We start from the raw sequence: 23149 nt of genomic DNA, 5'->3' as shown, positions 1-23149 counted from the left end.
ATATGAGGATCACTACACCAAGTGTTGCTCCCCAAAGAATATGGCATGAAAGGTCCTAAAGACACTTCTGCGTTATTGGAATCCAAGATGGGACACTCTTATTCTGGCTCGCGTGTGAACATCTGAGCTGGGCTTTGGAGCATGGAGTCCACTGGGTGGAGGAGGAAGGGATGGGTATTCAAGGCAGAGGGAATAGCCTACGAGGGGTGGCACTGATTGGAATATTCCACGTTACAGAAGGTCCTCAGAAGAATTTGTTATGCATCCACCAAACCACCTGAGCACCTGGTGTATACTCTCAGGCACTAGGGATACAAAAATCACTCACATTTTGCAGACCCTGCCACCCGTAGCCCTAGAATCACAGAAGGCAGGGACTTTGAGGGATCTCAGCAATGATGTATTCCAGGGCTTTCCTAGATTCTGTGTTGCTGAATTCTAAAGCTATGCTTCCTAGGCCCCTAGTGAGGCCAGAGGGCACTGGGAATGTGAGTGTATTTGTCAGTTTAGGTCAAGTTGTGCTGCAGTAACAAATGATCCCCAAATCGGAATGCCTTACAACAGCAAAGGTGTATTTCTCACTCTTGTGGAATGACCATCACGGATCAACCCTGGCTTTGCTTCATGGTTTCTTCATCTGGAATTTGCTGTAGGAGAGATGTTTATGTGGGACATGCTAGGCCCATTTCAAAGAGAGAAGAATGGTGGACCATAGCTTTTAAAGCTTCTGCTTGGCAATAGCATCTGTCACTTCTACCTACACTCACTGGCCAAGTCGGATGTCAGGGCAACAAGGAAGTGTATTCCTTTCTCCAGGAACAGGAGGAAAATATTTGAGCAGTGATTCAGTATTCATCATGGAGTCTAGGAATTCCCTACCTCTGGCTTCAACCAGTGCAGCTTCGTGTCTAACTGTTCTGTATATTGGACTTCCATGCAATTTTGGACTCACGTTTTGTTTGAAGAAGCAGGGGAAGGAATGCTGTATGCCCACTAAAATCTGTTCTCCCCTCCCACGGTGGAGTCCCAACTCACCTCACACGTAGATGTGGGTGTATATGTACTTCTCAAGAATAGGACATTATGTGGGGCGCCTGGGTGGCGCAGTCGGTTAAGCGTCCGACTTCAGCCAGGTCACGATCTCGCGGTCCGTGAGTTCGAGCCCCGCGTTGGGCTCTGGGCTGATGGCTCAGAGCCTGGAGCCTGTTTCCGATTCTGTGTCTCCCTCTCTCTCTGCCCCTCCCCCGTTCATGCTCTGTCTCTCTCTGTCCCAAAAATAAATAAACTTTGAAAAAAAATTTTTTTTCAAAAAAGAATAGGACGTATGTAAAACTGTCATGTACGGATTTTAGGCTATTATTTTTAAGCAGCAGGTATGTGTGTGTATATATATATATATATATATATGTATATACATATATATATGTATATACATATATATATACACATATACATATAAATATATATATAATATATATATATAATATATATATAATATATATAATATATATATAATATATATATATATAATATATATAATATATATATAATATATATATAATATATATATAATATATATATAATATATATATAATATATATATTATATATATATATATATAAAATTTTTGCCTCTCCCCCTAGTGCAGGAAGATGCAGATAATGGCGAAGCCACAGGAGATGGCTCAGAAACAAGAGAGACAGTCTCTGATTCACAGGATGGAAGAAAGTTGCCAACTGTCCTGCCGCGGATTGTCGGGTAAGTGAGAAAGGAGATCTTATTTTTTTTTCTTTGTTCAGCCATATACGTTTTAGGGGCTGTTTGTTATAGCTGTTTAAACTGTAAAGGTTGTGCCTATAAAGATAAATCTGGCCTCATCTAATTCTCTCCTTGTTCTAAGAAGGAAGCAGAAAATCAGGGAGGGATGGTAACTTGCCCGCATTTACACAGTTACGGTAGAATGAAGATTCACCCGAGGTCTCTTCGCCTGTATCTGGCTGATCCCCCAAGAGACGGAAGAGGTGAATGAAACTTAGGTTCCAGATGGCTGGTTCATGGCCAGGATCTAGGCCAAAGGTGTGTTTTCTGTTTTCTGTACACGGTTTTAAAATAACATGAATTAGGGGCACCTGGGTGGCTCAGTCGGTTGAGCGCCTGACTCCTGATTTGGGCTCAGGTCATGATCCTGGTGTCATGGGATGGAGCCCTGCATCGGGCTGTGTGCTAAACATGGAAGCTGCTTAAAATTCTCTCTCTCCCCCACCCCCACAACCTCTGCCCCTCTCCCCCACTCTCTCTCTCTCTCAAATAAATAAATAAGAATTAATTACAAATATGTAAATATCAGGATATTTCATAAGAATAGTTAGGTTCCAACTTCTCTTGAAAAATTATAAGGTCTGGAAGTGCTTCAAGACCATGAGTCTCAGCCACAGTTGCCCCTGCTCAGTACACATGATGGAGGAGTTGCTCACTAGGAACATCTCTACCAAAGTGCGTGTCCTGTCATGGTATTTTAGAATGTTTTTCTACTGTACCTCCTAAGAGCCCCCCTAAGTGCCTTGTCCTGCTCTCATGTCTCCCGGGACAGCTAACATATGAAGGAAAGGTGTTCTGGCTTTTGCTATTCGGAAGAACAGGTGGTAAACTCTGGTAAACTCTAGCAGAGATTCGAGGCTCCAAGACTGGGAAATGGCTCCACATGGACATTTATGCAAACCTGTGTTCAAATGTACACTTTTTTATGAAGACGTTTGCTCACTACCCAGTTTGAAGTTATGTGCCTCTTCACCATCCCTCATTCCTCTCCCCACTCGTCCCTGAGATACTTTTGTGCACATTTTGCTGGTTTAATGGCGTCTCTGTCTCTAGGTTGTGAGCCCCACGAGGGCAGGCACCTGGTCAACCTTGTTCATTGGGGTATGCTCAATGCCAGGGCAGGCCCGGCCCAGAGGAGCAGCTCAGCAGACACTGAGCGAATGAATGAATGAGGTGAATTTGATATTGGTGGGTCTTTGAGCAAAGGCTCAGCTCTCTGACCCATGAATTGGATCCTGGGGTGAATAGTGTAGGCTGAGGGTGAGAGCAATGGAAACCACATGTAGCTTATGAGATTTGAAAAGGAAAGAGAAGGTTGCTTCTTCTCAGGTAGAGATGGGGGAGGCTGATGTTTCTATAGTGGCCATAACTGCGTGGAATATGTAGCTAGACATGCCCAATGGCGGGAGAATGCTTCCCAGGCACTCAGAGCTCTGGGTTTAGCCCAGAGAGCTGACGGAACTGGCAGCCCTTGGGACTGTGGACAGAATACTAGACACGGATGAGGAAAGCACAGTGGGTGCCATCTTGGATAAAGGACGACACTGAGGATGTGAGTTGCGTTCCCCTCCTCCCTTCCACCTCCATCCAGGTGACTTGGGAGGGCAGCGATGCCCTGACTCAACTGAAATGAAGTTTACACCGCTTGGTGAAATGAGGGTCTCCATAGAAACAGTAAAAAACCGAACCACAAACCAAACCAAAACCAGACCAAAACAAACTTCACATCCCTCGCTCCTCTGGGCTTACAGACTGAAATTTGTCATCCCAACATGGGCAGCGCTTCACAGCTGTATCTCCGCCACTTTCTCTACCACTCATGGAATGCAAGTAAGGGTGATTTTGCGATAGGAATAAGTGGGGATCCACGGTCATTCATTTCGAAAAGGTAACGAATTCACCAGTTTCCGTAATTTGGCTCTCATTTGTCAGGTTACTCATTACGCCCCATTGCAACTGACTATGAAAACGTGTTCAGAGACCCGCTGCTGTGATCAGTGGGGCAAAGGTGCCTGTCGTAATGGGGGGAACTCTGGGCTGTGGCAAGACCTGGGTTCTGGTGGCAGCTGTGTCCTCTATTAGCTGTGGGCTCCTGGCGGGGTCCTTTCCCTCTCCCTGGGCTTCTGCCTTTGCACCGGACGACTGTGGGGATGAAATGGCCTGGCGAGTACATGCGATTGTCATAACTGCGTACCAGCAGTGCTGTTACTCTTGTAACGAGTCTTCTTTAGTTCCCCTAAGGACCTGGATACTTCTGCGAGGTTGCTCGAGACCATCCAGCGTGAGAAGCGTCAGGATGGGTGAACTTTAAACGTCGTCTCTCTCTCTCTCTGACATTCCGGTCTTCACCTTGTGACTTTCAGAGGGAGAGCCTGAGCCACTTCCCAACTTCCTGTGGGCAGAGAGTCTATTCAGCCCACCACTTGAACGACGGGGGGAGCTGCCATCCGTTGTTCCCAAGACGTGGTGGGAGCCACAGGTGACTGGTTTCCAAGTGGAGAGGTTCTTAGGAAATGTTTGACAGCCTCACCTTTGTTAAGTGTTCCCCCCAGGGATTTCGGTTGGGTCCCTGCTTTCTTGTTTATATTTTACCTCTCCTAAAGTGCCACTTACCTTCGTGGTGTGATGCAAATGGAAATGGCTGGCGTAGCAGGCTTGGGTTGAAAAAAAAAAAAAAAAAAGAAAGAAAAGAAAAAGAAATCCAAACGAAGGCGAGGATTTGTCGGCTGTCCACTAGAGGGCAGCAGAGTAGTGAGAATCGGGATTCTCCGAGGCTTTGTACATTGAAGTGTTGACATGTGACTTGGCAATTGAATAATTTTTGATACTGTCCTGACACATAAACACCTAGAAGCAGGTTTTCAAAGGTTATTTGCACACTAAAAGAGGAATTAACAAAACGAACTTGCATGCCAAAAGTAATTTTCAATATTCTACAAAGAACCGTGGCCTCATTACGAGATCCCTTTTAGAGAATATTCAGCTATCGTTAACTGGATATGTTAAACTTAACTGGCAAACACTCGTTCAAAATAAATCAGGCTGAATGGACCTAAAAACGTAGATCCGGTGCCTAATAAAAATTTCTGCTGGGGTTGGGGCCTGGCCAAGTCACCCAAAAGGAGAAATTTGGTTTTAAGTGATTTTTCTATGTCCCTCAGGCCCTGGTGCTCCCAGATATGCGGTCCTAACGTGGTTAAACAATTGTACACACACTATGTGGCTGTGTGTGTTATTGCGGTAATTTATTTTTAAACCCTTGCTCTACCTTGCGCAGAAAAAGTCAGCGAATTATCAGAGTTTATTCCATTGACATTCTCACACCTTGAGAAATAGCCCATTTGTATTATCACAGTTTGATATATTTCCCATTTACTGAGCTTCTTTGGCAAGTTGGCATTTTAATTTAATTATACTTTTTGCTAATGGTCTTTATTTTTCAGTGTCTGTGTGTAAAACGCCCGTGGGTTTGATTATCTCCCCCACCCCTTCCCAGTGCCAAGCTGTAGTGCAAATTTATAAACTGACAAAATTCAGCGTAAAATTCAGGAGGTGAAATTAAGGAGTTTGTAAAGAAACGTTTTCTTCACTTGCAGAGTGCGGCCCTGTCTTGCTTGGGCTTAGTTCCTGTCCTTGGTGTGGCTCACAGGACCTTTAGCACAAAAGAAGGGGGGGCCAGGGCTCCCCTGGGTCAGAGAGGGACAGAGACCACGGGAGGGTTTTGATTCCTCCCTGGGACTTTTCTGCGCCTCTTAGGATCTGGCAACAAACGGTAGTAACGTTTCCTTGACTTCTTGGCAATGCTTGGAGCTTGTTGGGGCTTTTCCCTTCCGAAAAGTAATTGATCGTGGAGGCACACAGCTCTCCTTGAAAGCTGCAGGCAGGCTAGTGGAGCCCGGATGAGGGCTCTCCCAGGACCTCAGGGCTGCACTGGCGTGCCTTTCATAGCAAAGAGGAGCTGCCGAATGGATATACCCGGAGAGGTGAGTGTACAGGCTCATACTGACATTTACGCAAGTGTGGGTACCCCGTGTCCTTGTGCTCACACACCATTGACTCTAAGGCACACCCACTGATTCAATAATAGCCTTTCAGGAAAAAATAAAGAAGAGAGGAAGACGCACTGCCGTATTAAACATACACATCGATCGTAGGGTGCATCCCAGCGTCAGAGATGCTAAAAGGGGGACGCCTGGGTGGCTCAGTCGGTGAAGCATGAGACTTCAGTTCTGGTCATGATCTCACGGTTCGTGGGTTCGAGCCCTGCATCGGGCTCTCTGCTGACAGCTCAGAGCCTGGAGTCTGCTTCCGATTCTATGTGTCTCCTTCCCTCTGCTCCTCCCCCACTCACACTCTATCTCTGTCTCTCTCTCTCTCTCTCTCCCTCTCTCAAAAATAAACATTAAGAAAAAAAAAAAGAAATGCCAAAAGGTAGAAAACAAAGGCTGATTTTTAAATCTTGGAAATTGAGTGTGTATAATTTTGATAGATCTATTTAAGGCAAAGTAGGCTTTCAAGATGGGTCCCAGAATACAACTCAGCACCTGAAAACCTGTGGAACCATAGTCAAGTTCATAACGTCCTGACTCCTCAGTGGGAAAACCATCCTTGCTGTAATTCGCAGGGTGGGGGAATAAACACTATGCCCATCTGTAGAAGCTCTGGGCAGGTGCTGTTTCCTGTTCATGTATTTCACTGGATGTGTGTTCTCTGTGTTTGTTTCGTTCTGTTTCTGTTGGACTCAGCTGAATTTTCCCACAGGAACCTCACCCCACCTGCCAGCGTCACCCCCTCATGCTCTCACCCACCCGGCCTGCTTGGATGATTTGCCTGATAGAAGTGTGTGGACAAGAGCCAATTCATTTAATCGGTTTAGCAAAGCCTGGGACAATTTATTTGCCTGTTCTCAAAAAGACATCCGTCCGCTCCTGCAGAGAAAGCTGAGAAAACCAAGAGAGTTCTAATAGAGGAGGGTTTTCCATTCAAGCAGAGGGGGTGGGGCATGCGAGTATATCAGGCAAGATCTTGGTGACACCATCAGGGACCCTGTGAACCCATCCATTACACAGGATCCCAGCTACAAGAAAGGTGCTGCCTGCTCTAGGGCGGCAGGAAGGAAAGAAAAGAGGCTCTGTTCTGTTGAAGAACAGAGCATGTTAATTACCTCACTCAGGGGATCCTATAAAACATGATGCATATGTAAATGGATACAATGAATATGATTACCGCAGGATTTAATTTTCATAAGGAGGAGCGGAGGAGGGGGGTGGGGTGGAGAGACAAGAGCTCAGATGGCACTCTCTTCAATCTTTGCCCTCATAAGAACTGGTAGCATCTCTACTGGCCGGCCTCCCTGGTGTTCGTGCCTCCCTTGCCTCTCAGTTGCTACTCAGTTGTTTGCTTGAGCGAATGAAATCCTTTCGCGCCGTGAAAGATAGGCTATAAGGTCAAGAGAGGTAGGTCGTGGAAGCCAACTCGTGTAGAACGTCTGAGATCTTTTCGGGAAGGCGTTGCATCTCCCCGGCTACTCGTTGGTGCGGAGAAGTGGGAGTGTGGGCAGTGGGGCCACGGGGAAACATGGGGGCCAGTTAGCCAGAGATGGACGGGGCGTGGGGGAGGAGAGGAGTCATCAGATTCTGATGTATTTTCATTGACGTGGGTGGGACAAAACAACACCCAGGGCACAGAACGATGATGCCCCAGGTTTTGGCTTGAGCAAATGGAAGTCTGGTGTTGTCAGTTTTTGATGTGGGAGAACATTCATTTTTTACACGCAGAGTGTAATCTTTGTACCAGTTGAAAAAGGAAACAAGTACCGTTTGGGATAGAGGCTGACTGACGGAGAACAGAAGAATTCAAGACATGGTGTAGGAGAGAGAAAGCATAAGAGAAAACAAATGTAAGAACGGATTCCAACTCTTGACAGATGTCCAGCTGTACCGCGGGCTGGATTCCCCTTGACCCGGGAGGACATATGCACGCAATTATTAAACGTAATTATTATTGAATTAATTGTGTGTGCGTGTCTCCCCTTCATTCAGGCCACCGCGAGCACTTTGACAGTTGCCCCCTCTCTGATTCTTTAGCTGACTGTAGTCATTCAGGTAACACTTCTGAACTGTCTGGTTGGGGCAGGCATGGTCACTGGCCCCTACCTGGCGTCCTTGGCTGACTTCCAGACCTGCTTGGAAGGGTGGGCCAAGCAAGGGAGAAAATATTTTTCTCGTCTTTGCAGGTGGGACCTTCCAGTCTTCACGTTCGCCTTCATGTTTTTCGCCCTCAGAACAGCACGCCTGTCCTGTTCTCAACGCTCAGAAGATGCTGCGTGGAATGCCACGATGTCCTTGTCACTGTCTTTGTCTAGTCTGGGGGTCTAAGAGAGAGAGAACAGTCCTGGCATAGTTGTCTTATTGCACAGTTTGTCCTTGGCGTTAGCGGTGTTAAAGACGAGAAGCCGTAGGCTGAAAAGAAATGTGATCAGCCTTTTTGTTTTTTGTGTCTGTGTTTTTGTGAATGGTCGCTGATGGGATGGTTAGAAGTTCAATGTTACAGGTGACACTGGACTATTTTACAAACCAAAGGCAATCCACATCACTTCTCTGTTCTCTTTCATTGCAAAGGGGATGTGGCAGCCGAATAGATACTGTGATGAGAACTGGTGGTACCCCTTGATTCAAGTTTCCCTTTAGGTCATGATTTTATTGTTCAGTCATTCTTTTAAACCAATGTATTGGGGCGCCTGGGTGGCTCAGTTGGTTGAGCGTCTGACTCTTGATTCTGGCTCGGGTCATGATCCCGGGGTTGTGGGATCGAGCCTCGTGTTGGGCTTTGCACTCAGCATGGAGCCTGCTGGAGATTCTCTTTCTGCCTCTGCCCCTCTTGCAAGCATTCTTTCTCTCTCTCTCTCTCTCTCTTAAAATTAAAATTATGAGGAAAAGTCACCCTTTAAAAAATAAAAACTAAAATAAAACAATGTATCACTGCCCCCTGGTATGTTTCTCTCATTTTAAGGGGTTTAGTGGAAACAACAAAGACCCTTCCTGGGTTTCACTTCTTAGTCTGCCAGCGTTGTCCTCATCACGACTGCCAGGGGGCCCTTTGCGCCCAACATCGGTGTTTTGTGCACGCAGGAAAGAGCATCCTATTCAGCTGCGTGAGACCAAGCATCATCAGGACCCTTGGTCGCTGAGAGGATTGGGAGACCCAGAAGGCAGCTTTTCTGGCAAGATGGAGACTGTCTACTCCACGGAGTCTTTGCTGTTTGAGCCTGTGACTGTTGGGTGTAAGAGGGCGATTTAGAAAGCTATTCCTTTGCCCCAGCAGAAGTCTGCCTCTGAAATTGTGACGCATGCGCACCAAGTGCCCAGTATTTTTCTGGAACGGAGATAAAGGATCAAACAGAAGAGATGGGCTGTTTCCTGTGGACCCTCAGCCGCCACACCTTTGTGCCTAAAAGGTATTCGGCATACAAATGTCTTTATGGTTCCCTGGAGTTATTGTGACGAATCGAATCATGTGCCTCCAAAATGCTGTGTGGGGAGTCCCAGTACCTCAGAATGTCAGCTTGTCGGAGATGGGGGTCTTTATAAGGCTAATCAAGTTAAGATGAGGACATTAGGCTAGGCCCTAATCCAATATGACTGGAATCCTTATAAAAAGAGGAAATTGGGACACAGATATGCACAGAAGGAAGACAATGAAAAGAGACATAGAGAGATAATGACCATTTATAAGCCACTGGGAGAGGCCTAGAGCGTATCTTTCCCTTGTGGCCCCCAGAGGGAACCAAATCTGCTGACCCCTTGATGTCAGACTCCCAGCCTCCAGAACTACGACAGAATCTGCATTTCTGTTGTGGAAGCTGCCCGTCTGTGGTCCTTTGTTATGGCAGCCCTAGAAAATGAATGTAGTTACCTATGACATTTACTGCACTTTGAGTCATTCCATTGGCTCCCCCTAATATGTATCCACTGGTTGGCTGATGCGGTCTTTAGTTCTGTAGGCAGCAGAGTGTGTGATGTCAGGATTACTTCCAAAGACAGATGACACAGACTACACAGAGTGGTTTGCAATGATCATTTTGTGGATCAGCAATTTGGGCTGGGCTCAATTGAGTATTTTTCTGCTGGGCTTTTCTAGGGTCACTCAACTGATTTCAGTCACAGTGGCTCAAAGTTGGGTGGAAAGTCTAAGATGACTTAACTCATAAGACCAGTGTTTGGGGAGCGCCTGGGTGGCTCAGTCAGTTAAGTGTCCGTCTTCGTCTCAGGTCATCATCTCACTGTCTTGTGGGTTCGAGACCCAGGTTGGACTCTGTACGGACAGCTCAGAGCCTGGGACTGCTCTGGATTCCGTGTCTCCTCTCCTGCCCCTCCGCCACTCAGTCTCTGTCTCTTTCTCTCTCTCAAAAATAAACATTAAAAAAAAAAAAGACTGGTGGTTGGTATTGGCTAGGATAGCTGGGGTTGGCTGTGACAGCTGAATGACCATGTGACCTCTCATCTTCAAGGAGACTAGCCTGGGCGTCTTCGCATGGCAGTTATAGGGCCCAAGATCTTTATACGCATTCTTAATGACTTCCTCAGGATGGTTTCCCGGAAATGAAATTACTAGGTCAAAGGGAATGCCTTGTTTTCAGGCTTTACCTGGGTCTTACCAAAAACGCATGTTCTTTTAGCAGATCCTATGACCAGGTATTGTATCTGTAGTCATTTTCCATTTGTTGATGTTTTCTATAACTCACATTCATGTGTAGAGGAAAAAAAAAAAAGCCACATTCTCTACCTGACTGCATTCAATCAATTCCTAAATTAAGTAGTGCGAGTGGAAATGTAATTCAGTATACACATCCCCAAGGAGCACGTGGACTACAGATTCGTTAAGTGGGCTTCATCCCCCATTATTAAACACATCCCAATTTTCCTAGCTGAAGAAGGGGACGGGACAAGCACTTTTACTCTAATTAAGTTATTGTAGCATTGAAACCAAACAACTGGTCTACAGTTGCCTTTGTTCAGGAAGACCATGAATTTCTATAGTTTCTACACATGTCCCAAACCTGGAGCTCTCATTCATTTAAAATCCAAGAAGACCTGCTGGTGTGAAAACCTGGCTGCCATTTTTGTCTCAAGAGCTCGAACAGAACATCGTTCAACCTTGTGTCCATCTAGGTGTTTTCCATTGGTGCACCAGATCGGGTCAAAGTCAGTATAGTGCCAGAGTAGCAAACTTCAGAGACAGTCCTTTCTTTCATCTAAGACCTGCGTAAATAACCATGCCTATCTGCTGGTAGCACAGACACTTAAAGGGGAGAGTTAAATAGAAAGTCAATAGAAGAGTGTCTTGGCAACTCCTGGTATCTTCCCCAGGTAGTCAACTTCTCCCAAATTATCTTTCAAGAGGCACAGACAGACATAGGCTAAATATTAAGTGGCTGCGTTTCAATATCATTTATCAGTCAGTCAGAAGAGGAGTTTTTAAAAGTCAAACCTCTAAAATGGATTCTGAAATCCAAATCTTTTGATAAAAGTTCTGGAAAACAGTGCCTAGAAATCTTTTCACCCCATGGTAGGGATGGCGGTGATGTTAGGAAGGCAGGGAGGGCCTATATCCCAAGCTATGTTTTGAGATAAACTGCCTTTCTTTATGCTTTTATAGAATTGAAAACATTCATTTCCTTGCTGGTAGGCAAAGGTCAAGGCAAACAAAGAGGTAGAAAATACTGCACTTCACCCCAAACCCTTTATAAAGTTTACCTTTAAAATCGCACTGGTGTCTTTCGTCAGTATAAGGCTTTGAAATAGTCTAAGCATTGTGGCCACAGAGACTTTAGTCTCAGTAGAAGTTCAACTACATACCAGTGATGTGACAGGCTAATCACACTCTGCGTCTCAGGGGTACTCATCTTAGGAATGAGAAACTGATCTATTCGAAACGGCTGTTATAGTGTGGATTAATTGCAATTGTATATAAAGCAGGTGATGCCAAGCTAGGCATATAGTACTATGAATTAATCATTATCCTTATTGGTACATTACTTCATTATACTATGTCCTGTATGTAACTAGGTCAGATGTTATTATTCTGGTTTTAGGGGCAATAATAACAGAGAATGGAAGAATTCTCCCAGGTTTGTGCTCCCAGTTCCAGAAAGCCAAAAAGACCTAGCCCTACACAACAGCACTAGCAATGACTTTCATATAGTTGATTGGGCTGATGAGCCTGACTCATCATGACCAAGACTTCTTTGGGCTGAAACATATATACATATACATATACATATACATATACACATACACATACATATACATATACATATATGATTCATAGTGGAAATAAGCAAGACGCTGAGCATCTGAGTTTAATACAGTATCCCTTGTTTTCCATGACTATTGATATTGGGTATAAGATTCAAAATCAGTTTCAGGACATTGGCCTCCACCGTATCATAAGGGTACCACAGTCTACTTTGGTTCTTTTTATTTATTTTTCATTTTTTAAAAAATGTTTAAGTAATCTCTGCACCCAACGTGGGTCTTGAATTCACAACTCTGAGATCAAGAGTCACGTTCTCTCCTGACTGAGCCAGCCAGGTGTCCCTACTTTGGTTCTTTTTGAAGAATCATCCTAATGTGCAGCCCCCAACAGACCAAATGCAGCATCTGTCCCCATTCCATGTTGGTAGCCGGATGTAGGTTGTTTCTCTCAGCTAGGGCGGCCTATGTGGTAAATCTGATGAAAATGTTAGATCCTCAGTGGAAGCAATGGTATCGTGGGTTAGGCTGGTGACGATTCTTAGGAGTATCTGCTCCTCGTTCGAACATGGGTACTTTTCTTTTGCAAAATCAGAACAAACAACCCGTAAAACTAGATTCCTGGTGTCATGCCCAAATGCACCGTGCACCAAAAGGTTCAGTACTGCATTTTGCCTCTTATTGCCATGTGGGTTTTCTTCAACATGGCCGTTTGTACCGGTTGACTCTCACGAGCAAGTCTACTCACTCCTCACAACCACTCTCTGTCCAAGAGATGTGAATGTGTCTTTTTGTTTACGGAGTAGCACAGTCAGGAGCAGAAGCTAGTGACAGAGAAGAAGCGGGGAGCTGTGTTGGCGGAAGGAAGGACAGAAGTTACCCTACTTGTAGGATAAGGCAAGTGTGGCTTTGAAGGATGACTTGATCACCATAGACATGCTTTCTGACTCTAAGATGTGGCACATTTCATCAGAAGCTAAAGTAGCATCCTTATCTAGTTCACTTCAAGTTTGGAATGAAATCATACAAAAAGTAGGTATGTTCTAGGGAGTCGTCCATGCTGAAATGGACATGGAGAAAAGTAGAGTTGTTGATCAAAATGTGTATGTTGGGGCAGAGGAAGTATGGGGGCTTTTTGACAAGGTAATGGCTAGGCTGAGGGGTCTTTGTGATCCTTCCTTGCTAAACTCCTGGATACGAATCCTGTTTATTACTGAGACAGACACTGCTAGTTACCTAGCCCCCATCTTCCTTAAAAAAAAAAAAAACCTGGCATTTTTCCAGCCCCTCCGTGTGCCCCGTTATAATCCTTCACTATATCGGACCACTCGCCGTTTGAGGTGAGCGTGTGACTCCGTTGTGGCCAATGAAGCATAAACCAAGAAGTTCGTGGAAAGCTTGTTCTTTCTTGATGGCGATACCGTCCTTCTGATTCCTCGTTTCTTCTTCCTGCCTAGAATAGTGTTGAGGTCAAGCTGCAGGGATATAGCATCCATGAGGTGGTATGTGTATGGGCAAATGCCTTCTAAGAGAGGGCAGAGTATCTAAAAGGAAAGATCCTGGGCCACCATCTTGAGCCACACGCTAGCTCTGAGGACCGGTGTTCTGTTATTTGAACTCAATACATTCTGGAGACCATTGAGAACATCAGGCAAGACCTGAATTGGTTAGGGTTAAGTATAGCTGCTGTGCACAGCTGCCAAACATCGGTGCATTTTATGCAAAAATTTATTTCTCACTCACATAACTTCCCAAACTGATATTCTTTTTTTTTCAATGTTTATTTATTTACTTTGAGAGAAAGCGAGAGCCCACAAGCATGGGAGGGGCAGAGAGAGAGAATCCCAAGCAGGCTCAGCACAGAGTCCAGTGCAGGGCTCTATCCCATGAACGTGAGATCGTGACCTGAGCCGAAATCAAGAGTAGGACGCTTAACTGATGGAGCCACCCAGATGCCCCCCCAAAACTGATATTCTTGATCAGCATGGAACTCTTCTCTAAAACAGTGATTTGGAGGTACGGTCTCGTCCTGTCTGGTGGCTCTGCCGTCTTCAACACGTGGCTTTCAAAGTCACCCTGTTTGTGGGCTTCTGCTACCAGAGTAGGAGGCGAGAGAGTATTGAGGGGTGGGATGGGGGCACTGGGAGGATGTGCGCCAGTCCTCAACGTGGCGCTTGTCACCTCTCCCCTTTTCCCATCGACTGGACTCGGTCCTTTGTCATCAGTGACTACGTGCGAGGCTGGTAAGGCAGTCTATCTGAGGCAGTATGCCAAGGAGGGAGAGAAGATGGTTTTGCGACGAACGAGTTGGCATCTTCGGCGACTGTGGACGCCATACATAGTCCGTCATTGCTTCATCCTTGGGGTGTTGCCTTGGAGTTCGGAGGGACGGGCTGGCACCTCATTTTTCATATTGGTGATTTACAGTCCGGCTGGTCTTTCTTCGGTATTCAGATGATGGGATGTGAATATAGATAAGCAACAAGGCCTGTAGTTTTCTTCATCTGATAAGGAAGAAGCGAAGGTAGTGGAGGATGGTGGGATCTAGATGCAGGTATTAATTTCCCTGTTTGACTTCGGGGAGGCAGGATGTGGGGGAAGAGAGGAATAAAAATTATTGGAATTTCTTAACTTTCAAAACCACAAACTGTGTCTCACAAAATGGCAAATAGGACATAAACAACAACTATTTGTTTGGCCACGGTTTTTCACTAACCTTGCTGGAAAGCGGGTGGGGGTATAGTGGTTAGAAAGTCAGCCCGGGGCTCCGCATCCTGACTCCCCCACTCAGTGGTTCTGTGACTCTGGGCAAATTTCTTAGTCCCCCTGAGCCTCAGTGTCTTTACCTGTGCAAAGGAGTTAGTGAAGCAGTTGCCTCCTAGGGGTGTCGAGAACACTGGATGAGATGAAAGCTATAAAGCTCTCAGGATAGGGCCTGACCTACAGTGAGCATTCAGTAGACATTAGCTGACGGTGATTTGGAATGAATGAAACACTTGATTTAGTTCAGGAAGCACTTACATGTCAGAAGTCAGCTTAACACTTGTTTGTTTTAAATTTTCTTTCATTGTGGTAAGAACACTTAGCATGAGACCTCCCCTCTTAACTAATTTCTAAGTGCATGATATTGTTGATGAGTATCATTATTATTCATTCTGGGTGACTGAAACTTCTTGCCCATTGATTAGTACCTCTCCATTTTTCCCTCTCCTCAGCCCCTGGCAACCTTCATTCCACTCTTGGATTCTATGAATTTGACTGTTTCTGATACCTTGCATAGAACCATGCCGTGTTTGTCCTTCTGTGACTGGCTTCTTTCACTAGCATAATATCCTCAATGCCTATCCATGCTGCTGCATACACAGATTTTCGTTCTTTTTAAAGCTCGTTGTACTCCCTTGTATGTATACAACACATCTCCTTTATGCAGGCATCTGTCCGTGGACATTTGGATCATGTCCATACATTGGCTAACGTGAAGAAGGCGGCGATGAACATGGCAACACCAACATCCCTTGTAGATCCCGATTTCAGTTCCTTTGGGTGAATGCTCAGAAGTGGGTTGCAATTGAAAGACTTTTGCACAGCAAAGGAAACTGGCAATGGAATGAAAAGGGAGAAAATACCTACAAACCATATGTCTGACGGAGGGTAGATTTCCCAAAAAATAAGGAACTCCTACTACTTGGAAGTAAAAAACAAAACAAACATAACAAAAGAAACTACTGCCTAGATTAAACAATGGACTAAGGACTTGAATGGACATTTCTTCAAAAAAGACATGCGAATGGCCAGCGAGCATATAAAAAAAAAATTGTCAATGGCACTGGTCATCAAGGGAATGCAAGTCAAGACTACAGCGAAATATCACCTTATGCTGGTCAGAATGGCTATCACTGAAAACAAAAACAAAAGCAAAGCAAACAAAAGGCAAGTGTTGACGAATGTGGAGAAATTGGAACCCTTGCACACTGTTGAAGGGAAAGCAAAATGGTGCAGTCACCGTGGATAACAGTATGGAGGTTTCTCAAAAAATTAAAAATAGCGCTACTGTTTGATCCAAAAATCCCACTTCTGAGTATTTGACCAAAACTAGTATTATTATTAAAGAATTACGATTCATCGGCTTGGAGTGTCCAGAGAAAGCCTCTAGATGGTGCTGAAGCAGAGAATCAGCTTGATACCCAATCTGAGAAGTTCAAACATAGTTGCTTATCATTTCTCCCAAGCCAGGAACCTCCCAAGTCAAAACCGTAGCTGTGTTGGATGAAGTAATCTGGAAAACTCCCCTCTCTACCTCTGTGAGCCCATGTGTCTTTGGAATGGGAATTGTTGGCCATTCTTTGGTTGCTCCCTAAAATAATGCCAACCTCCAACCTAATTTAAATCAAATGAAACAGCATATGTTAAGGACACACAATAATACACACTAAATGCTCAGTAAGTGCAAATTTCCCCTTATTTTCTCTAGCAGGCAAGGAGTATTTCCCTCTATTTCTTTCCTCATCAGCATGGTCGGTGGGCAGCAAAGTTTGAAAATCTATGTATTTGCTTAGTAAAAGTTTGAGGTAAGCAAGGTTTCCCTGATCTGTTGATCCGAAAGGCTGTTGGGTGTAGAGATTTCAAGTCTGAGCTCTGGACTCAGACAAACTTCGAGTTAAAACCCAGCTCATCCAGGAGCTATGTGAGTCCTCTGTGAACTAGCTGAGTTACCTGAGACAAGCCTCGTCCTGTCTCTCAGAGCCAGCTCTTTGTCTATCGTATGAAGAGGTAGACTGAGTCATCTCCACGGGGCCTTTTTGTCCTTGGGCTGTCTTCTTTATGAGTGCAAAGGTGGCTACTGTGGGCAGTAAAAGAGACCATGAGACCACGCGTCCTTCCTAGGGGTGGGAGTGAGTTTTGGTTACTCTCCTACTTATGTATTTGGCTATTTTTTCAACCTTCATGGGGCAGCTGGCCCGGTTTGATAGTTGAAGACAGAAATCGTCTGAATTGCAAAGTCAGTCCCGAAGGGCAGCGTGGGACTAAGAAACATGAATGTCCCGGGAAAGCTGCTAATTTGGTGCCTTTTTAGACATACTTGTGTGTGTGCATGTGTGAGAACTTGATTTATTACAGAACTTAAAAAATTTCATTGCAAATATAATATGCATACACCTCTGCCTTCATGTTCAGATGAGGGTCTTATTAAGGTCCTAAAAATGATGTTTCTTTGAAATATTTGTTCATTAAACATACAGATAAGTGTGAAGACAAAAACCCCCAAATAATTCACAATTTCCACATAAATCCTGATAATCCAAAAAATAGAAGGATGTGTATACAGTTAGCAAGTGTAAACAGGTCAGAAAGGAACACGATGGAAAGGGAAGTCCCTTCCCCAGTCCTTTTTCACTCACTAGAAGTTTGCTATGATTCTTCCAGAAACATTTTATGTAATTGCCAGTATACATGTATACATGCACACACACACGCAGGAAAGGAATTTAGCAAATTTTTTACTTCCACCGAATGTAATCTTATATTTCAACTTATCGTTTTGCTTTTTTTTTTTTTGGTTACTCAAAACAGTGTAATGTTGGTTGCTTATAGCCACCAACATAATTTATGCGGGTATACTTAGTAAGTGTTGTTCAGGCTGCCTGTAAAGTTTCTTTATCTAGCCTTTATGATGGTGCAATATTTTAGTATCCCTTGTCCTCTCTTAAGTTCTCTTTTGTAATTTTCTAAATCAGACGTCTTCTTGGGAGGCATATTAAAAGGGTTTAAAATTTGGATAATAAAATAAATTGCTCATTTCCTGTAAACAGCATTCCGGCATGCATTATTCAGTTTCAGAATTATCCTGATTACAACTGCTGACTTCAGGCAGCTATGGGTTCTTGTTCTTGGACTTGGTGACATAGATGTATTTCAGAAAAAAAAAAATCAGTGGGATTTTCAGAGAGGATTTTTGTGTGTTTGTTTTATTTTGTTTTAATCTCCAATTATGGGAACTGTCTACTTTTGTGAGACCAATATCTGTTTTGTCAATTCTGTAAAGAGTCGCATGTGGAACCTTGAATTAACTGGAAGCCACGTTGGCAATCAGGATACGTGGTGTTTTCCGGCCCCTTGCAGAAAGCCAGCCATGGTGACGGCATTGTTGACCTGACCTTAATTAGACTCTTTTTTCTTAATGGATTTTTTTTTAGTGTTTATTTATTTTTGAGAGAGAGAGAGAGAGAGTATGCAAGCTTTAGAGGGACAGAGAGAGGGAAACAGGATCCGAAGCAGGCTCTATGCTGTAAGCGCAGAATCTGACGCGGGGCTCAAACCCACCAACCTCGAGATCATGACCTGAGCCGAAGTCAGATGCTTAACCCACTGAGCCACCCAGGTACCGCCTTAATAAGAGTCTTCTTAAGAGCAGGGACAACCTCTGCATTTTTCTCTGAGTCTGTAGGGAAGGGGTGAGTAGGATTTAGAAGTTCTTGGAAGTCTCCAGATTGCTCTGGGGAGTGAGCACAGGACAGAAGGGAAGAAGAAGACATACACGCTCTCCACGTGGAAGTGCTGTGAGCATGGCACACGGGTCGTCTCCAGTAACAGCCCAGTTGATGCGAAGATTCTGCTCTCAGAATCAGGACTGCGATGCCACGCGGTTCTCACACACCCATCCCCTGTGCACCACTTCTGTGATAACCCTGAGACGTGTCCAGTCAAGACCGGGATGGGAGAAGACAGCTGTCACTGTAACTCTGAGGAATGCTACGGACACAAACTGTGTTACGTAAAATTACGCATCCGTTCGTAAAATTGTCATAACTGACGGGCGCGATGTGACTTTTCTGAAGCGGGCACTCGGATTGGGCGCAAGGAGCAAGTAATGAAGGGACTTTACAGAGATGATTAACAAGGGCCTCCACATTTTATTAGACTCATTTTGCTAATCCCTAGAATTAAAGAATTCCAGGTGTATGGAGCCAAGTATGCAAATGATTTCCTTCCGCCTAGCTGCTGATTTCATAAAAGGTTCTCAAACAGAGAAATAAAACACACAGAATGGGAAAGCTTTATGGCACAGTCGAGAATATTGTGCCTTTAAATAGTTCAGACAAGCAGTGCGTGCTGTAAATTTGCCACAGAGACAAATTTGTGCAAAGCTATAAAAAGAGCAGAAGTGAAGCTGTAAGAAGGCGGGGGGGGGGGGGGGGGGGAGGGGACTGGAGAACTCTCGAGGCCTCATGGTGGCCAAGGCAGTGTGGATTCAGCTGGGGTGGCCTCCGGGGCAGTGCCAGTGGGGAGCACGTTGGACAGAGTGGGCTTGTCCAACACAGAAACAGATGGAGGAAGAAAAATGGAGACATTTTTATTCAATGCGCTGAAAGCATTGCATTCGCCTGGTGTTTCCAGTTGTAGGGCTTGGCAAACTATAGCCTGAGGGGCCAAATCTAACCACTTACCTGTTTTCCTCTGGCCCAAGACCCTAAGAATGGTTTATGCATTTTCCAGCTGTTCAAAAATAAAAACAAAAACAAAAACCCAAAGCATGGTATCTCATGACATGTAAAATTATATGAGATGCAAACTTCAGGGTCCATAAATAAAGTTTTATTGGAAGGTAGTATGGGTGACCTATGGTAGCTTTATGTGACAATGAGAAAGTTGCATAGTTGCGACAGAAACCGTATGGCCTGCAAAGACTCATATATTTGCTATCCAGCCTTTTGTAGGAAAAGTTGAAAGACCCCGTTCTAGATCAGTGGTTCTCCAGGCACGGTCTCCAGACAGGCAGCATTAACATCACCTGGGAACATGTTAGAAACGCAGCATCTCAGATCTCCTGAATCAGCCACTCTAGGGGTGGGGCCCAGAAATCTGTGTTTTAATAAGCTCTCCATCCACCCCCCCCCAATAATTCTGCTATCCGCTCAAGTTTGAGAACCACTTCTGTAGAGTAGCTCGACAACTAGAGCCTAATGGGACACGGAATGTGAAATCCCCGTAAGAGTGGGCACAGGTCTTTAGGGATGTGGGAAGTCTTCTGGAGGGATAGTTCACACCGCAGTGGGTGCCCTGGGCTTGCTCCTTAAGGAGCTCTGCTGAAGGAAAGAAGAGGGACCAGATAGATGCTGTTGGAGGGCTCGACTCTCCGCACACATAGGCTTCAGGCGCTGTTGTTGTTTCCCATTTTACAGATGGGGCAACAAATAACATGGGCAGAGTCACACGAGTGAAAGGAACAGCTTTCAAGTATGGGTTGTGTGTGACCTCAGTGTTTGAGTTCCTTCCCCCTTCCCATGGAAACCTTGAATGAGGCATACAAATGCTGCAGGGACTCACCTCGTATCAGGCTCCAAAGAATTATTGGGAGCCGGTGCCTTGGATTTTGGAGTTCACACCCTGCTAAGCACGGCCTCTGCTCTCAGAGCCGGCGTTATGGAGAGAATCATTTTGCCCAGTGCAGGGAGATCCGCGGTCTCTTCGGGAAAATGTCTGGTTATTCACAGTATTTATATGTGTAGAGCACAGAATATTCTATTGTGAAAATATCGAGATAACAACTACTTGGGGAGCATTTTCAGTGAAATATTTACTTGGGAGAACAGGAAACATGTCTAACGATAAAAAAATGTAGGCACATCTGGGTGAACATTATTTAGCTGCAAGTGTTTGCTTAGATATTTTTAATATACATTTATGCACTTTAAATTTATTTTATTGGGTGAAATAAGGACTTTGGGGAGAAGAGCTAGGGCATAGATTTTTAAATGTTCTGGGCAAATGAATACAGCCTCTGGTACACGATGATGCTCCCAGCTGCTTTTGTTTGACGGATTATCCTGATGCCCTTTGTTTTATTGTAGTGCTAAAGTAATGGGTCTGCCTGGAACAGTTTGCTGACAGATGAGGGCCTTGGTCTGTCACTGAAATCCCAAGAATTTAAAGGGAAATACATAGCAATTCACCCGGGCTCCTACTTATTACCTGCAGTAAAGGGGGCACACATGGGAATTGACTGGCTTTTATTTTAACTTTCAAAGGAGAGATTTCATCTATATTTCTCAGAGACTGAAGGTGCGGATAGGCAGGTGAATGTCCGCAGACATGTCACTGGCACATTAATCAGATTTCCTGCTTTTCTAGCAAAGCATCACTTTCCTGAGACAAGTTCTCTCGCAGCTCACATGTGGGATATTTGTAGAGAAGACGTGAGGCAGGGGACCTGGATGGAGAATCTTCCCCTGAGATTTTTTTTTTTTAACTTTGCCTTCTGAAAGATTATAGACCAACAGGGAGTTAAAAATACAGAATATTCCCATGTACTGTTCACCTAGCTTCTCCCAGTGTTAACATCTTATGTAACTATAATACATTATCACAACCTGAAACTGATATTGGGATGATACTAGTAACTAGAGTACTGGCTTTAGTGACTATCAGCAGCTTTTATGTGCATTTGTGTATGCGTGTGTGTGTGAGAGAGAGAGAGGACTAACCAGTGAATCTCCTCTGTGGAAGCTTACACTCCTCCCCTCTCCCTCGTGAAGTTAGGCATGGCCATATGACTTGCTTTGGCCAGTGACATGAGAGCAGAAGCCTTCACCAGGTTCCCATGGCCCTGCCACAGCTACCACAGAAGAAAAGATGCACACGGAGGGGTCATGAGACCAAAGCCACCTTGCGTGGAGATAACCCAACCCGGGAACCTAACTCAACCAGCAACAAAGTTGTCTGGAGTGAAAAATAAACTTTGTTGTGTCAAGCCGCAGAGATTTTGGTGCCATGGTTACTAGACTTTCCTGATTGGTGCAATGCTACAGCCTGGGGCCATTTTGAGAGACGAAGAGAAGTCGCTGGCTACTCTTCTCCCGTGGTGTTTGTGGTCCTTCTAGGATTGTTTGTTCTGTTCTGGTAGAGACTGACCTTCCACCACCGATGGGGTAAAATTGGTCTGGTGTTCCTTCCTGCTTGAGAAATGTCTTCTTCCATTTCCCCTTGCCCTACGTTAGAAAGCCAAGCAGAGCCGAGATGAGGCCCCACCACCTCCTCTGAATCAGAGGCTCTGGAGTGTAATCCAAGTTATTGTGATGCATACCTAAGTTTGAGATTCGCAGGCCTCGATGCTCCTTCACTCTCCATGGCTTATTTGCTGTTTTCTGAATCCTTGAAAGCCTATAACTATTGGAGCTCTGGCTTTTCACCAATATGCGTGGAATCTAGGAATGCCTTTTTTTTTAATATTCTCAAGTTAGTTAACATACAGTGTAGTCTTGGCTTCAGGAGTAGAATCCAGTGATTCATCACGTACATGTCACACCCTGTGCCTATCCCAACAAGTGCCCTCCTTAATGCCCATCACCCATTTTCTCCACCCCCACCAACCCTCAGTTTGTTCTCTGTATTTAAGAGTCTCTTATGGTTTGCCTCCCTCTCTGTTTTTATCTTCTTTTTCCTACCCCTTCCCCTATGATCATCTGTTAAGTTTCTCACAGTCCGCATATGAGTGAAATCATGTGATATCTGTCTTTTTCTTCTGGCTGACTTATTTCACTTAGCATAATACTCTCCCGTTTCATCCACATTGTTGCAAATAGCAAGATTTCATTCTCTATCATAGCCGAGTACTATTCCATTGTGTGTGTGTATGTGTGTGTGTGTGTGTGTGTGTGTGTGTGTGCATGTGTGTGTGTGCCACATGCATATATATATGTTCTGGGAGAACATACACCACATCTCTTAATCTATTCATCAGTTGATGGACATTTGGGCTCTTTCCATAATTTGCCTATTGTTGGTAGTGCTGCTGTAAACATTGGGGTGCATGTGCCCCTTCGAATCAGCACTCCTGTATCCTTTGGATAAATTCCTAAGAGTGCAATTGCTGGGCCATAGGGTAATTCTATTTTCAGTTTTGTGAGGAACTTCCACACTGTTTTCCAGAGTGTCTGCACCGGTTCCCTTTCCCACCGACAGTGCAAGAGGGTTCCCCTTTCTGCACATCTTCACCAACATCTGTTGTTTCCTGAGTTGTTAATTTTAGCCAATCTGACCAGTGTGAGGTGGTGTCTCACTGTGGTTTTTATTTATTTTGA

General features: G+C 44.7%; 1 long non-coding RNA gene across 2 annotated transcripts in view; it reads left to right on the top strand.

Moving 5' to 3' along the window:
- LOC123382216 overlaps window positions 1-23149 on the top strand; it is a 260166-nt gene that overhangs the window by 232319 nt on the left and 4698 nt on the right. For both annotated transcript variants that reach the window (XR_006590257.1, XR_006590256.1), the window contains exon 5: window positions 1644-1758. This is a non-coding gene — a long non-coding RNA (uncharacterized LOC123382216). The remainder of the gene's footprint in view (window positions 1-1643; window positions 1759-23149) is intronic.

This window comes from Felis catus, chromosome E2, assembly GCF_018350175.1.
Source record: "Felis catus isolate Fca126 chromosome E2, F.catus_Fca126_mat1.0, whole genome shotgun sequence".
In the NCBI taxonomy this organism is placed as follows: Eukaryota; Metazoa; Chordata; class Mammalia; order Carnivora; family Felidae; genus Felis; species Felis catus.
The sequence above is the reverse complement of the archived record's forward strand: the minus strand, read 5'-3'. Positions and strand labels throughout refer to the sequence as shown.